This window comes from Triturus cristatus, chromosome 6 (assembly GCF_964204655.1).
Source record: "Triturus cristatus chromosome 6, aTriCri1.1, whole genome shotgun sequence".
NCBI classification, from domain to species: Eukaryota; Metazoa; Chordata; class Amphibia; order Caudata; family Salamandridae; genus Triturus; species Triturus cristatus.
The window spans coordinates 1,525,861,683-1,525,879,165 of NC_140589.1; the positions used below are offsets into that span (position 1 = coordinate 1,525,861,683).

The following is a 17,483-nucleotide window of genomic DNA, read 5'->3' on the forward strand; positions in this document are numbered from 1 at the left end:
TTAAAAAGGGTCGGGCTAAGCGAAGAGCCCTGCGGGACCCCTCTAGTTAAGGTGGCAGGTTCAGATAAAACATTCTCCTCAAAAACCTGAAAGGTTCTTCCTTCTAAGAAGGAGCGCAGTCATTGAAGCACGGTGCCAGTGACTTCAATATTCCTCAAACGATGAATTAGGGTCATGTGGTTCACCGTGTCAAATGCTGCACTTAGGTCGAGGAGAATAATGGCTGTGGAAACTCCTGAGTCAAGGATTTTTCTGCTTTCCTCTATTACTGCCAGCAGGGCCGTTTCAGTACTCTGATGGGGACGGGACTCTGTTTGGGAGGAGTGAAGCAATCAAACCAAAATTGATAATACTATAATAGTGCTCATGGGTGTAATTTTAGGCTCCTTTCCTGAAAAAATAAAAATCACCCACAAAACGATCTTGAATGGAAAAGTAATGTATGTTGTTTACTTTTACAGAGAAGATGGCTGTGTCACGGTTTTCTCAAACATGGCACATTTTTGCTTTGAGAACTCTGGGCATAGAAACATATCAAAAACTCACTACAACTTTATTAAAAATTAATTATCTATTTGTGTAAATTCATCACGCTTTTACAGGACCTAGACACTTGGTTCCACACTCCACAGTTCAATTATTGTGGGTGAATGGGCATTAAAATTCGAGCACTAGGAACAAAAAGGGTTAACAAACTGAAGATGCTTCATGCTGAGGGATTTCACTTTCACCGTATATAGTCATATGTAAATTGGCTTTAATACAGCATCAGTGAAAGTAGATACTTTTATTCCTCTATAATTGAGGACCTCGTGCTTAAATGCCCGTCTACACATTCTTAAACTTCTGCCTCTTTTACAAACCTGTAGGCATTGTCTTCTCATTGCGACAAGATTGGTCTAGCACTGGCAGATGCGTCGTCAGCAAAGTGATATGAGATGGATCTCTGCAGCCGGCACGCAGAGACTAGCTCGTCTTACAAAGAAAGGACCATTTCACCTTCACTCGGAGAAGAAAGCAGGCATTACAAATGTTCGACGCAACCAGAAAACTGCATGCCGGCAGAAGACGCGGAAGGCAATACATTTCTCATGCTCTGCGTATTGTTACTGAGAAACAAAACATTTGACTATATCTCGGGGAAACAAAAAACATTTTGTGTACACTCTTTTTAGATTTTTCATATTTAATTAAAGCCTGTCATTAAGAAAACATTAAAATCAGGTGCACTACTGTACTGCTGTACTAGACTTTGCACTAATCAATTAAAGGCAGTGAACTGTGTACTGGTCTTTGCACTGATCAGTTAAAGGCAGTGAACTGTTATAATAAAAGCAGTCCTTTGAGCAACAGATGACCTATTTTTCTTTCAAAATGGCGACCACATATCTGACATGAAAGAGCACAAGCCATTTTTCAATGTCAGGTCATTAAGATGATTGAGACTCGGAATTACTCAAAAGTCCACTAGTTAACAGAAAGAAAAAATCATTATCATTCTGGGGTATCTAAGAAGCACAAATATCCCTGGTTGATGAACTTTACTTCACCACTATCTGAAAATCACTACGGTTCTCTCACCTGTAATAAATGTACCTCGATATGTTGTGCCCAATAGTGCTCTAGATTGAAAGATCTCCACCAAACTTAAGTCATCTCTCCTGAAAGCAGTACATTTACAGACATATACACATTTCAACCATACTTGGTACCTCTGTCAACTGGGATGTTTAATGTTCAATGCTGCTCCATTGTCAGTAAGTGTTGTATGGAACATAACCCAATGAAGCAGAGATGTATGCTGCCTGGCTACCACGTGGTTGACTTTTTTCACTGTCTTTTAATTAGTCGTTCTACCCAAGAAAGTACTTCACTTTACAGATATTGCTGCCTTATTTTGTGTGGTTTAAAGAGTCTATCAAACGCTGGACAAAAAATTACCAAGGAGAGATCCACAACAACAACAAAAAACACCTGTGTACAAAACTCATTTTTTCCTAACAATTTCATAGGGATGTACAGGGCAGTGGCCTAATTATTTTGCCTGTCATATAAAACATTTGAAATTTTGGGGAACAATAGATCATTTTTGTTTATATCCAAGAGCCTGTTGTTTTTTGGGAATTGAATATTTGACCTGCAAGGCACATAGTATCTTTCTAAAACGGTGTACAATTTCACTCCCACAGCAGCTTTTCCATTAAAACCTTTTCACAATGTAGTAGCAGGTTGTAACAAATCAATGGGCCAGCTTATTCCCTCTTCATTTTTCTGTTTATAAAACATCATTTAGGTTTGGAAGAGTCCTCTGATGACAGCAAATTGCTCCAAGTGGGTGTGATCTATATGTTACCTAAAGTGTTCTTCAATGCTTTGTTCTTGTTGTGTGACATCTCAGATGCTACATCCATTGTCTATTTTGTGAATGGACTATTGTGAGGACGTTGTGGCCTTTCACAGCTTTTCATACATTGGAGTTTAGTAGAATTCTTATTGCAAGTTATAACTCTGGTTATCCAGGGAGCAGTGGAGCCTTGGTTATGTGGAGCTGTATGGCAGCCAATGGGCTTGCATTCCCCTTGGTTTGACTGTATTGGCCCAGACACTAAATACGAGCAGAGCGTTTAATACCAATATAGCTGGATTCGGGAGAAAGGTCAATAGTTCCTGCTCAATGAAAGGTATTGATACCACATTGCATCTGAAGCATAAAGGTATCTTTCCCAAGACTGGGTTTGGTTGAAGGGGAGAAGAAGAAGAGACTTGTGGGTTATGCAGCAACATTTCAAACTAGATCCTCCCAGACACTGTATGAAGAGGCAGTAGTAGAGAGGTTAGAAGTGCTGCATTTACTTGAGGGTTTTAAAGGAAATTCTGGTCAAAGATATCTTCCCTAAAAGGTTATTCAATTAGACAGATCCTGGTGACCTCTACAAGCTCATCCTAACCCCTCTAGGCAAGGATCAATGCTCGTCGGGTCTGGTCATGAGATGACCCAACATCCCAGACCAGAACTTTTCTACCCACCGATGGACCCATTCTGCAGAAACCCTCGCAAATACCCCTCCCACCAGTAACCACATTGCTAGCACAATTCCATTTTAGCTTTTCCCTGTTGCCATACGGAATCCATTTCAATAATTCTTATCTTCAGACATGTTATTCCAGAAGATAGTGGTCATTATGTACTCCTCCAAGTCCATGACAGCAGCCCTCCAGACAATATCCGACAAAATGTTCAAGGTAAGTAGATTTGAAGTTAGATTACAATATCTACAATTCCCTACAGATGCTTAGAGTGACAATATTGTGAAAGTCGACATTGTGGAGTCAATATTCATACAGGTTAATATTTTGATCTTTGATATTGTGCCTATATACAAGCTTTTTAATTATGTCTGCTTGCTGCCATCAAAGTGCACTGAAAAAGTGGTTTTGGAAACATGCTTAGAGGCTGACTATACTATGCCTCGCTTTAGGCTACCCGTCTCCGAGGTTCATTAAAAATGTATAAGAAATTACATTGGCTAGGATCTGAGCGCAGATAAGCTGTAGTCAGCTAATACTCAAGACTTAATTGCTACGTTCAGACTCGAGGATTTATGGTGCTCAACCATCTCAATTCAAAATATTAAGGAAGTGGCTGAGTGAGCACTGAAAGTGCTCTCACATTGTCGCAATTTAGAAGTGTTTGATAGCCTAAATTCTGCAAAATATTTTGAAGATTCCTACAAAGAATTTATGGTTAATGCAACATTTTACAAAATAATCAGCAGACCCACGAGGCAGGCTTTTTTAAGACTCCATTTCATATTACTTCCCATTTGGGAGTGTGGGGCAAGCTGATCCAGGAGTGTTTCATTAGGTTTTAATTGCAGATTATGAAAGCAATTTCAAGAAAATATGATAAACTTAATTTACGATTGTCCATCTCTCACGTGCCTGGAAAACAAATGTTAAAACAAAATCTAAAAATATGCGATATTAGGCAGCCACGATCTGATCTTGTAGTTTAAAGTTGGGAGCTAAACATTTAGCAATATAATATAAATCTATTCTGTCTGTTAGGATGGAGAACTCCCTCGCATGGTGATGGATGGGTACTCTCTCTGCTCTGAGTGACCCAGCTGTCATGATTTCAGGATCCCTGGTGCTAATTCTTGTTGTCAAGGGTGAAAATAGGACATCGCTTTGCACCATGACACAGAACTGCCTCATGAATTGGGGTCTTTTTGGACCAGGAGGGGTGCCCAAAACGCTACCCATATAGTGGCGAAAGACTACCGCCTTTGCCAGGAGTTAAGTAGCATGAAGGCAGTGATGGCAGCACACCTTGTGGTGATCGGTAGAAGTGAAAAGGCCTATTTAATATGTGTCACTGGAGTGAGGCCTACTGGCTCACTGATGTAAAGTTTTGCTGTTGTATTTTTAACTCACCCTTGACCAACATAAAGTTAGCATGCAGTGCTGTGCAGGGTTTGTGTTTGTGTTATAAGCACGTGCTGGGTGTATGTGTGCCTGTGAATGGTGCAATACATGGAAGATTTTGTGTTCCATTTTGGGAGACCCTGGGCTAACTGGAGGAGCTTGAGGTGGTAGAGGTTTCCTCCGAGACAGATTTATGGATTGCTGCATTCCTGTGAGCTGCGCGGGACACACACTGCAGAAAGTAGAGCCGGACCCTCCAGTACACGTACAAGGGCGCTCTTTGATTTAGAGAGAGGTCACTGGAAAGGGGCCTGAGCACATCTCAGGAAAGATATAGGGCTGATAAGAGAATCATAAAAAATAGGGCTGAAGTCCTAGGGTAACCTTTTCAGACACATAGCATTGTGACTAAAATTCAGGTGTGAACTTCTAGTTATTTCCATAGCCAGTCCTGTGGGGAAATCAGATTTGAAGTCACTCCTGCTATTATAGATTGCCTTCTAGAGGAAGGCCAGGGCAGAGAAGAGGGCACTTCAAAAGGAAGCAGACCCCAAACAAAAACATCAAAGACTCAGACCCTCAATCACATTTGGTGTCTGGAAATGGACTACAAAAAGGGAAGCTCAAGGCCCACACAATTGTCAACTGTCAAGCAACTAGATAGCCTGTGCAAGGAGGGGAAGCACTTCAGTACTTCTGCCTGTCACCAGGGCTGGAGGCTAAGGCCTGCCAGTCTCCCAGCTGGGTGAGGGGACATCACCCAGGGGCACCAAGACCGCCTACACCTGCAGCCCGGAGCACCAACATCCGACTGCTTGCCAAGACTATTGAGCCCTATGACAGAGAGCTGGAGGAAGCGTGGTCCAGCGAGAGATCCTGGCAATGGATCCCTGTAGCGAGGTGTGAGGAGACATCTCCTCTACTGTTCGGGTCATTGTCTGTGTGCAGGTAAAGTTGGCGCCACCATGTCCGAGGAGGGCCGTCATGCAGTAAGCCGTGAACTTCAATCGGGTCATTGCCCTTGTGCAGAGTTAAGTCTCTGAATCCGGTGTGTCAAATGAGGGCTGCGTGAAGTGAGCTGTGAACTCTGCTGCACCGAACAGGTCATTGCCTGTGTGCAAGTGTGAGTCCGCGGCCCTGTATGCCAGAGGGGGCTGCCCTGAAGATTGCCATGCCAATTGTGCCATCACCTGTATGCAATGTGAGTTTAGCCATCTCATATGCCAGATGAGGCTGCCATGAAGAGGAACCTACTGCTGTGCTGATTGGGCTGTCACCCGAGTGAAGAGCAGATGTGGTGACCCTGTATGCCAGAGGGGGCCACTGGAAGAATACAAGGAATACGAGTAGAGGGTGCTGTGGTGACCCATGGGGGCCCGAGCCCCAACTGAGGATCAAAACCATGAACCACAGATAGCCCCCCTTTAGGGGAAGACCAAGGTGAGACTTACCATTGCATCTGAGTAGTGCTGAGGTCATAATGCTGCGGCCCCTTTAGAGCTGTGTGTAAGATACTCACCTGAGGCAGCCGCAACAGCCACTGTGCCCGCAAGGAAGACACTTGCATAATCTTTAGTCGGATGATCTTTGTCGGTGCATGTAAGTCTGACCTACGGGTGTGAAGGCCCTGGGTCAATTTGCCTGCCAGATAGCACTTCAGCAGTGGACCACTTTTGAATTTTCTAATGGAGTCGGAGTGGGATTCCTGAGACTCAGACTGTTAGTGGAGCCTAACCTGAATGTCGCTTATAGTGAATGGGGAATAACCAGTAGTAAGAGGGAAGTGGGACTCAAGGGGCTGCCATTAAATGCTAGAGTTCAGACCACAGGGGGCTGTGTGTATTGTTTGTGTATGCCATATTTCACTTTGTGTTTGTATATAAATAGTACTGTTGTCCTAAAAGCAAGCATTTGACTGGGCATTCACTGGGTCAGGCCCTGGGACGTCAGTAGCCTCTGCTTGCCCTGTGGTCCTCTGAACGGGGTACAGACACTGTTGTTTATACTTTCTTCTTTTAGATTGTATTGTTTATTTGAATTTCCCTAAATGTTATATTTTGTTATATTATGTGCAAACACTGATTTTTTGTATCACAGGCCTCAGTGTGGCATTTTGATATGTTTTTCTAAATTAATGAATAAACTACTTGACTTACATTGGGTGTGACATAAAAGCACCATTTGTATACAAGGAATTTTGTCCTTGCGCCTACAGTTTGTGATTTATGTGAATATGTGCGAAATGTGAATACAGGCTAACAAAGAACGAATATAAAAGAATATTAAAACCTTTTCTAAAATATTGTATTGACAGTTGAGCAAACCATTGCCATCTGTCTCCCATGCACCACACCAGGTGGCGAGCACATTTTGCTCCTCCTGTGCCGCTTGATGGCTGCAACGACATTACCTGAGGTGATGGCAAAATGGACCACTCTCAGCTATTGGGGGCCACTGATTGGCCAGCAGAATCCACACAAATGGAAGACAGCGTTCTTGACACGGTCGTCAGTGCGCGAGGTGCTTAACTCTAAGGGGCAGATTTACAAGCCCCTTGCGCCACTTTTGCGTCACTTTTAACATGGGAAATGTGACGCATTCTGTTTTGAAGGATGGTGGGCTGTCTGACGTAACGCCATACTTAAAGGAATTCAGATGTGTATGTTTATATTTTACCGGTGAATCTCTCAATAACTATCATTTCAGATAAACTTAGCCATCGTTACCTGTCAATGAATCATTCCTATATTATCTTTAAATTTAGTCTGGGAGTTAATAATAGCTTCTTTATTGACATTCACCATGACCCCGAGTTCAAGCTACCCCATAGAACAATGGATACCAAGCAGGAAGGGAAACACAGCTTGTATACGAAGGAAAAAGGCCCGGGGACATCTCTGTGTGCTACCGTTTACTAACAACAAAAGATCAAATGACTCAGGAAAATTCTTTTTAAGCGAGAAGTAGATATACAACTAAGCCCAGCTTTTTGTAAAACATTCAACTAAGAGGCTGTACAGACGGACTGGACTATAAGATAAGTGGCGATTTTCAGGCCAATATCAAGTCTCCCTGTCTTCAGTGCTGTGGAAACCCCACATTGCAAGGGATAAATGCATCGTCCTTTCGTGTGGTTCAGAAGTGTATTAAAGGTGCATACAGCAGTCACACAGTAAGGATTCAATAAGGGGCTCGTTCATACTTCTATAGCATTTTGTTGCATGTGGTATACACCTGGCACGGCATTATTGCCTCATTTCGAGCCGAGTACCTCAGAATGGGGGCTAATACAGTTATATAGTGTTTTCCCTGTACCAATGTGTAGATCCCAGAATGTTGTGGTTTTCACCACACACCTTTCCTTAGATTGTACCTGGCGGGAAATCATGCATGGAAAAAAGAGGAAATGGAGTAATTCTTGCATATCTTGAAATCCCCATTTGGATACAGACTTACCCGAATCGGGGTGCCTCATGATGGGCTTAGAACATGCCCATTGATTGCCATTGGTTGACTTTATTCTCATTCTAATATGCTTGCTTCTTATTTGATGGCTTGCCTTCATCTTATTGTGTTTGTCCCTCCCCTGGAGCAAAGCCTTGTTACCCTCCTTTTGATTGGTTTTGATTGTCTGACTTGTATTCTTTAACTGCATTTGCTTAGGAGCTATTTTTCTTTTCTGTTTCATGAAGTACGAAGCGGCATATTATCAAGAAACAGCGTTAAAATCATCGCCGACGATAATGAGCTTGATAATATGCCCTTGAGAATTCCAATAGAAACCCATGTTCTGGTGTGAACATGGGCTTCTATTGGAATTCTCTGCGGCATATTAGCAAGACCATTATCGCCGCTTTAGCCGTGCTTGATAATATGCCCCTCTATTCGTGAGAGTGCATGTGTTTTCTTTATTTCTCTCATTTTCTCCCATTAAAAACCTGCCCCTGTATCTTCACCTTCTCCCACCTCCCACTGCTCCTCCGTTGCGCCCCTACCGCTTGCAGTCCTTGAAATAAATGTTTAATTAGTACTGCTGTTGGAGGGCCCTGGAGCTAACGTATGCTGTCGGGCTGTTCCTCATTCCAAAAAGCACTTTTGCCCACCCCATTGCTCCCTCGTACCCAGCCCATTCCCTGTTGCGTGCCCCAGCAGTACACTTTCTGCTCCTTAGTTACCCCCCATGCCTCACAATAATTTAAATATTTCATTTACATTTTTAGGGAGGGCCTGGTAGCTGCTATTTGCTCCAGGGCCACTTCACTATCTAACAAGCATTGGCATAGCCAATAGGGCTCGCCTTTGGGACCTTATAAGTGTTTAGTCATGCAACAGTTAATGTTGTTGCACCAAGGATATTGTGCTGCATAATTAAATACTTATAAGGTCCCAAAGGCAAGAGCTATTGGCTATGCCAATGCATGTTTTTTGGGGGCGGAAATGTATGTTTCCTACTTGTGAGATGCCTTTTTAATACATGCATTCCCCCACTGTGGCAGTAAAAATGAAATAAAAAGTAATAAATAGCGAATATTCAGAGTGGGGACACATGGGATACTGAAGTCAGTGAACAAAACCTCCTTAACCATTTCCAAAGAATGTAAATGCTCTTTTGAAGACCTGTGAAAAACGTGTGTCTGTCGGAGATAGGATGCCAGAAACAGCAGCTCGAGCTGACCTGCAACAGCAGCCGGGCTGAGACACAGACACATGCGGAGGAGGGCATGGGGGAGGGGCGGGGGGGGAGGGGTGCTAGATTCTCCTGGCCCAGCACTTTCATTTTCGGACATCTGCTCATGTGGTCTAGGGTGGGCTTGCGCAGGCTCCCTCTCTCCCGCAGAACAAGCAGCGATTTCCCTGAAATGGCTGGTTGATATGAAATGTTGGTAGGGTGGGTGTTTAAGGCAGTAGAGAGAAGAGAGCGGGGCAGGCCGGCTGTGCGGTGACAGACCCTGGCTGGCCAGGGGGGGACCCCCGGCGCGGATAACACCCCGGATTGCAGGTGGCAGGTGGGTGCGGGCGAGTGGGGGGAGGAGGGGAGGACACAGCGTGGGTGCGGGCGAGTGAAGGGGGTGGGGGGTGGGGAGGAGACACTGCTTCAAAAACTCCGTCACCCACTGCCGAAAGTAACCCAAGTTATGGGAGCTCAGAATCAGGGGGTGCGGATAGAAAGCGAGGGGGGCTATAACGAGCCAGTCTCCTACCCAACATGTAAATTAAAATAAACAAGCATTGGCCGCACGCGCGCCTCGCGCCTAAAATAAAAAAAAAGAACAAGCCCTGGTATTGTGTGTGTGCGTGTGCTAGAAGCAGGGAGGAGGAGGGGGGCTTGTGCGATTTACTTGCGGGAGCGATAATTGCTACCATATGGCGGCGCTCACTCCCGCAAGTAAATCGCCTCATGTGCACGCGTTGCCATTGAAGGCAATGGAACACATGCACGTGTTTGGCTGCAAGCCTGGAGCGATTTCTTAAGGTCTCTTTCCTAACCAGAGCATGTGTGCTCGGTAGGCGAGACCTAAAAAGCACTTGCACGCAGTAAAATGTAACGTTTTTATTTACAAATATAAATTACATCTTCCATCTTGGATTGTAAATAATACAAATTGGGCCTGCTTCATTCCATAAACTCGTGCATGCGTAGTGACACATGCATGTATACATCATCACGCATGTGCACGCTTACTTTATCATTTGGCCGTGTCATTAGCGTTTTTTTCTCTCTCTTTTTTCCTGATGCTCCACAGAATGGCAAAAAGCATTAGCAAAGCCATCTGGCAAACAAGGTGAGAGACCTTTTGGCTATGCCAAAGCTTGCATTGTTTTGTTTTTGACTTGGATAAACAATGCACTCAAAGGAGGTGCTCATCAACATTTGGTGAACCGCCTTGTGCCCAATAAGAAGTTATGTTGCTTCATTGAAATCCTGGTCGGATAGTGCGGTGCACATGGCTCCCAGTTTTTCACATAGCATGTTGTCCAGCTGCGTATAACCAAAGGAGCCGTACTTGCACCCTGATACCTGAATATTTCTTCTAAGTTTAATGTGCAGAAACCCACCCATCCAGCCTGGAATGGATTTATAGAAGACATTAATCCACGGACTTCCTTCAACGGCATGACTTACAGTAAAAAACTAAATACAACAGAATACAGTGGATTCGCAAAAGATTTAACATGGTGCAGAGAAGGTTCATGCAAATACCAATCTAGAGACCATTTGTCAATACGAATAGTCAATTTTGAAAAATTCAGCACAAATTCCTATCGCAATAATATTTAAAGGTTCGCTCACTTCTGTGTAGACTTCTTTGAGACTTAGTGGGGCTCTGTGACTGTATGGTTTGTTGCCACAGTCCAGAAGGTGGGGTTTAGAGTTTTTTTGTCCAGTGGGATAAATAAGAGGTGTCTGTTGCAGATAGACACTGACCTTTTTGCCCAAACTAGAACGGAAACGACATCTTGGACGTCTACTCAACTCTTGCGTGTTCTGTTTGGGCAAGACCATTGCTGGAGTCACTAGTTTTACGTCAATCAGTTGTAAAAGAAAATGTTTTGAACAGCTTCTATGTTCCAAATACAACCACGTCAGTTACTTTGTGGTCCAAATGTATGCTGCTTTCAAAAGTAAACTAATTGGCGCATTGCTATTTTAATAGTGGTTCCTGAACCCAAAAAATAATTTCCAAAATAAATGAGTCTCATTAAGACTCTTTTGTGTTAAATCATTTTCCATAAGAACCACATGAAATTTTCGCATAAGAATAAAAACAAGCATTGGCAAGCCAATAGGTCTCGCATTTGGGACCTTATAAGTTTAGCCATGCATTTTTGACACTGCTAATAATGCCTTTTATTTTTGTTTTCGTTTTTCAAACATAAATAAAAGGCATTGTCATTTACAATGACAATAGCTTAAACTTGCATAAATGCGAGACCTATTGCATTGCAAATGCTGGTTATTAAAGTATCTATACACAGTGTACATCGCTTTGTCACCGAGAGATGTCTTGGTTGCGCTATATAAAAACTAACAAAATAAATATCCATCAGCTAAGCTTCAAAAGCAAATAGATAAAAATGCAGATGTCTAAGTGAGAGGTGTGTGGTTGCACTGGAAAGAGATCGATGCCAACTCAGATATTTTTTCATTCTGCCCGTGATTCATACCTAGGAGTTGTTTTACTCGGGTGTAACTTGCTCGTGATTTTTCATCATTAGGAAATGCTTACGGAAAACGTTCTTTCTTTAGTTATGTCGGAGCACAGCATTACAAACGGCCTACAGACACATTACCACAGGAAACAGCACAGATCGCAGGGTACTTAACCATGGGTGAGATACTTCCAATTAACCACCCTCTCTAGAGCGTATTGCGATTGTGTGCGGTGCGGACACGTGCACAGAGAAAGGGACAACAAAAAGCACCAGGCCCATCAAGTAGGCATTGGTCTGTTGTAGCATCTGGTCTGGAGACAGTACTAGGTCTCTAACCTCCCCCCTCTCATTTGCACCTATGTAGGCTCGAACAATCAAATGATAAAACATGGCAGGGGCCTACAGGTGCACCCATTCCTTCAAGGCACGTTAACAAAAACACGTGTGGAATGCAGCTCTCGTCTCGGGGAGTAAAACTCAAAACATGTGAAAAGCAGCGCCCCTCTGGCTCCCACAAGCACGCGTAACCTGCTGACAAATGCGCCAGCTCCCTCACTCAATTTATTGGCATCAACTCAAACACCTCCCTCCCGGTCTCAATTTCAAGCAGGTGTGATCGCTGGCACAAACACGTGTAAACTCCTGCGCCCTCCCCCAGCCCTAAAACAACGTAGACCATGTGTGAACTGCAGCCCATTCACTAGAATATGTGTGAAATACCCCGCCCCCTCTCCTGCCAGTAAAACTGGAACTGTGTAAACCGCAGACTCTGCTCTGAACCCTCCTAGGGGGCCGACAGCAAGGCACTGGAATGCGCAACCAGCATTACCAGCAGGCACTCAAATAACAAGCGCTTGGGGGGGCAAGAAGGGAGTGCGAATGCAGGCGCAAGGAAGAGAGGAGTAAGAGTAATTTTACCCAGACACCCCATGCCGAAAGAGGTGCGGGGCGGACCCATTTAACATGCCCACTGGCACATTTGTGCAAGTGTATTCAATTACCAGGTTGTTGAGATCGTTCGATAGCACTGAATGCACCCAAATATTCGATTAATGTTAATGAACGTCATACAGTGAAGTGCCCCACAAATCTAAAATGATGATGACATAACATGAGGATTTTGGGATTTACCGACACAAACTCGGCATGCACCTGCATTTTCACCGCAGCAAATTTCAGATTTGTTTCACAGAAATTAACCCAGGAAGAATGCGGGGGCATCGCTTCTCACACAAATCGTAGCTGCGAAATGTGCGTTAAGACATGTTACTACACCCATTGGAATTAATAGGAGCGACTGTAATAGGACCCCAACACACAATTCTGCACGATGAGCACTACTCCCCCGAAATGGTGACCCCAAGATCAGGGGATCTGTGCTTTCAGGGGTCCGGTCAGGGGGAACCCGTTTTGGGTCCAAAAAGCGAATCAATATCAAGAGGTCTCCTCCTATGCAGTGCATGCGCGCTGTGTAGGCGGGACCTAAAAACGTAATTACCAGTTATTATTTGAGTAGGGATCGATGAAAGATTGAATTCCTGGGGCTAGCCCTACATTCCAAATTATTTGGTCAGACTGGATTAGGGCGCTAATTAAAGAAGGCAATATACCTATGACTGTAGTTTGGATAGCAGACCGCTTGGATGCTGAATGACTGGGAACAAGATGAATTGCTAAAATTCACTGAGTCCAAAAGGAATTGGCAAAAGGGTTCCTGTTAAAAAAAGCCTGCAAAGAACCCTCTATGGGTATACCTCATGTGAGATTCTCAAATGCTACAGACCTGAATCAACATGGGCTGGACTGAGCAGAGTGGTCCTGTATCACCCTGAACCAACATGTGCTGGATGGGGCAGGGTGGTCCTGTATCATCCTAAACAAACATATGCTGGACTGGAAAGGGTGGTCCTGTATCATCCTGAACCAACGTGTGCTGGACTGGGCAGGGATTCTCCTGTATCACCCTGAACCAACATGGGCTGGACTGGGAGAGAGTGGTCCTGTATCATCCTGAACCAACGTGTGCCAGACTGGGCAGAGTGGTCCTGTATCATCCTGAACCAACGTGTGCTGGACTGGGCAGGGTGATCCTGTATCATTCTGAACCAACGTGTGCTGGACTGGGCAGCGTTGTCCTGTATCATCCTGAACCAACGTGTGCTGGACTGGGCAGAGTGGTCCTTATCATCCTGAACCAACATGTACCAGACTGGGCGAGAGTGGTCCTGTATCATCCTGAACCAACGTGTGCTGGACTGGGCAAGAGTGGCCCTGTATCATCCTGAACCAACGTGTGCTGGACTGGGCAGGGTGGTCCTGTCTCATCCAGAACCAACATGTGCTGGACTGGACGAGAGTGGTCCTGTATCATCCTGAACCAACATGTGCTGGACCGGGCAGAGTTGTCCTGCATCATCCTGAACCTATTCAAAAGAGGGGAGGGTTTATTATTATGCCAGATGGTTTCAGGGCGCTCTCTTTACGATGCGTTGATAGAATATTGCATTTGCTAAGTGTATATCTAAACGGTGCTACAGGAGAGGGATAAAACCCCTAAACCCTCTAGTAGTGGGCCACGGCTCACTATACAAACATAACCACACTGTGCACACGTTTTAAGTCTGTATGGCGTGCGTAATAGCAATTGGTTTACAGTTGATTCAATAATGTAACGGAAGACATTAAAGGATCACAATGTTCAGATTTTCTGTTTAATCCTTCTGTTTATGATGGGTTTGTATGAACAGCCAGCCAACACGTGTTTCGTCACGGGGCCCAGTCGCCCCTGACTTCTTCAGGGCTGGAGAAAAGAACATATATGGAATGCATATCACAGATATGTACAGTATTGTCAATCTCAAGATCAAATGTAATCCTTAGTGACATTACAAAACGGTGGGACATGCAACCATCATTAAAAACATTTTGGTTACATAGGAAACTCGCCATATAAGAATAGAGTGTATCCCGAAAGGCCCAATCATTGGAATAGTGTGATAACGAACTCTCATTGTGTTTTTTGAACAGTCTTGACAAAGAGAGAAAAAGAAGTGTCATTCAGATACCACGCGCAAGACATAAGTACCTCGTATTACCTTTGAAAGTGGTGAAACAGGTCGCAGTGATGTAGTTGTGTACAACTATTTTCATGCATTGTTCATAAGCGATTGTGCGTGAACGGCAAAAGCAGTGTGTGGGTGTACCTCTGAGAGGGATTTAATCAAACCTCTAAAACACCATTGTAAAAAACACGCGTGAAAATGGACGTGTAGGAGGTTAATAAACACCCCTACCTTCTCTATGTATTTCAAACACATCAGACCTGCAAAAGGCACCAAGGAACCAAAAGGGATATAAATTATAATCCAATCGAGAGGATATCTCTCATTAATTATTTAGTAGAGACATGTAAAGGAAAGTATAGAGCAACTAAGTAGGCTCACCTTATACCTGGTTATAATTCCGACCCAGCGGGTCCTACAGTCGATTGATTCCGGGGTAAACGGTAAGAATAATATCCAAAGAAGTGTAAGATGTCCTAGTAAGTCGGTCGTAGTCGGACTAGTTCTAATCTGTGAGAAAATATATCTATGTATTAGTGTTAGCGCTAGTACAGGAGCCCATGAAGAAAGAAATCCCATGAAATATAGCTCCTTGGCATGGATATTAAAATCCTACCTCTCGACGAGTACATCGATGTGTCACGGCTTGTATTACTTCGCGTCTGGTTCCGTCTGTGTGTGGTGCGCATGCCCGGAAGTGAAATAAGAAGAGTTTGAAATCAAAATGCAGAAGGTATACAGGAAACTGGTAAAAAATTATCACATATTTACGAAAAAGCGGAACAAAAACAGGCAAAGCACAGTACGTCTATCCACCACACCTATATGTGAGCGAAATTTTTGAAATTTGTACAAAACTTTCAGTTTTACCAGTTTCCTGTATACCTTCTGCATTTTGATTTCAAACTCTTCTTATTTTTTTCGCCTTTGTGTTTGATATGTCTTGACAAATACCGAAAACGGATACAACATACACCAGGCATGCGCGCTTCCAATTAGGTCCCAATCCACACAGTCTAGTGGTTTACTTTCCTTGATACACACCCGGAAGTCGCTATAAATCTCTCACTTCCGGGCATGCGCACCACACACAGACGGAACCAGACGCAAAGTAATACAAGCCGTGACACATCGATGTACTCGTCGAGAGGTAGGATTTTAATATCCATGCCAAGGAGCTATATTTCATGGGAATTCTTTCTTCATGGGCTCCTGTACTAGCGCTAACACTAATACATAGATATATTTTCTCACAGATTAGAACTAGTCCGACTACGACCGATTTACTAGGACATCTTACACTTCTTTGGATATTATTCTTACCGTTTACCCCGGAATCAATCGACTGTAGGACCCGCTAGGTCGGAATTATAACCAGGTATAAGGTGAGCCTACTTAGTTGCTCTATACTTTCCTTTACATGTCTCTACTAAATAATTAATGAGAGATATCCTCTAGATTGGATTATAATTTATATCCCTTTTGGTTCCTTGGTGCCTTTTGCAGGTCTGATGTGTTTGAAATACATAGAGAAGGTAGGGGTGTTTATTAACCTCCTACACGTCCATTTTCACTCGTGTTTTTTACAATGGTGTTTTAGAGGTTTGATTAAATCCCTCTCAGAGGTACACCCACACACTGCTTTTGCCGTTCACGCACAATCGCTTATGAACAATGCATGAAAATAGTTGTACACAACTACATCACTGCGACCTGTTTCACCACTTTCAAAGGTAATACGAGGTACTTATGTCTTGCGCGTGCTATCTGAATGACACTTCTTTTTCTCTCTTTGTCAAGACTGTTCAAAAAACACAATGAGAGTTCGTTATCACACTATTCCAATGATTGGGCCTTTCGGGATACACTCTATTCTTATATGGCGAGTTTCCTATGTAACCGAAATGTTTTTAATGATGGTTGCATGTCCCACCGTTTTGTAATGTCACTAAGGATTACATTTGATCTTGAGATTGACAATACTGTACATATCTGTGATATGCATTCCATATATGTTCTTTTCTCCAGCCCTGAAGAAGTCAGGGGCGACTGGGCCCCGTGACGAAACACGTGTTGGCTGGCTGTTCATACAAACCCATCATAAACAGAAGGATTAAACAGAAAATCTGAACATTGGGATCCTTTAATGTCTTCCGTTATATTATTGAATCATCCTGAACCTACATGTGCTGGACTGGGCGGAGTCTGAACCAACGTGTGCTGGACGGGGCAGGTTGGTCCTGTATCATCCTAAACAAACATGTGCTGGACTGGGCAGGGTAGTCCTGTATCATTCTGAACCAAAATGTGCTGGACTTGGCAGGGGGGTCCTGTACGATCCTGAACCAATGTGTGCTGAACTGTGCAGGGTGGTCCTTATCATCCTGAACTAACATGTGCCGGACTGGGCGAGAGTGGTCCTGTATCATCCTGAACTAACATGTGCTGGACTGGAGGAGTGGTCCTGTATCATCCTGAACTAACATGTGCTGGACTGAGCAAGAGTGGTCCTCTATCATCCTGAACCAACGTGTGCCGGACTGGGCGAGAGTGGTCCTGTATGATCCTGAACCAACATGTGCTGGACTGGGCGAAAGTGGTCCTGTATGATCCTGAACCAACATGTGCTGGATTGGGCGAGAGCGGTCCTGTATGATCCTGAACCAACATGTGCTGGATTGGGCGAGAGCGGTCTTGTATCATCCTGAACTAACATGTGCTGGACTGGACGAGAGTGGTCCTGTATCATCCTGAACCAACGTGTGCCGGACTGGGCAGGGTGGTCCTGTATCATCCTGAACCAACATGTGCTGGACTGGGCGAGAGTGGTCCTGTATC

The 17,483-nt window shown here is 44.0% G+C and overlaps 1 protein-coding gene across 3 annotated transcripts in view; it reads right to left on the minus strand.

Moving 5' to 3' along the window:
- Nucleotides 1–17,483, minus strand: part of LOC146821630 (synaptosomal-associated protein 25) — a 232,138-nt gene that overhangs the window by 194,002 nt on the left and 20,653 nt on the right. The window contains exons 2-3 of one of the 3 annotated variants that reach the window (XM_085612678.1): nucleotides 15,262–15,317; nucleotides 15,027–15,155 (exon numbers count right to left, since the gene is read on the minus strand). The exons of the other annotated variants lie outside the window; for them this stretch is intronic. The gene's annotated coding sequence lies outside the window, so the exon portion shown is untranslated. The remainder of the gene's footprint in view (nucleotides 1–15,026; nucleotides 15,156–15,261; nucleotides 15,318–17,483) is intronic. 3 annotated transcript variants of the gene reach the window in all.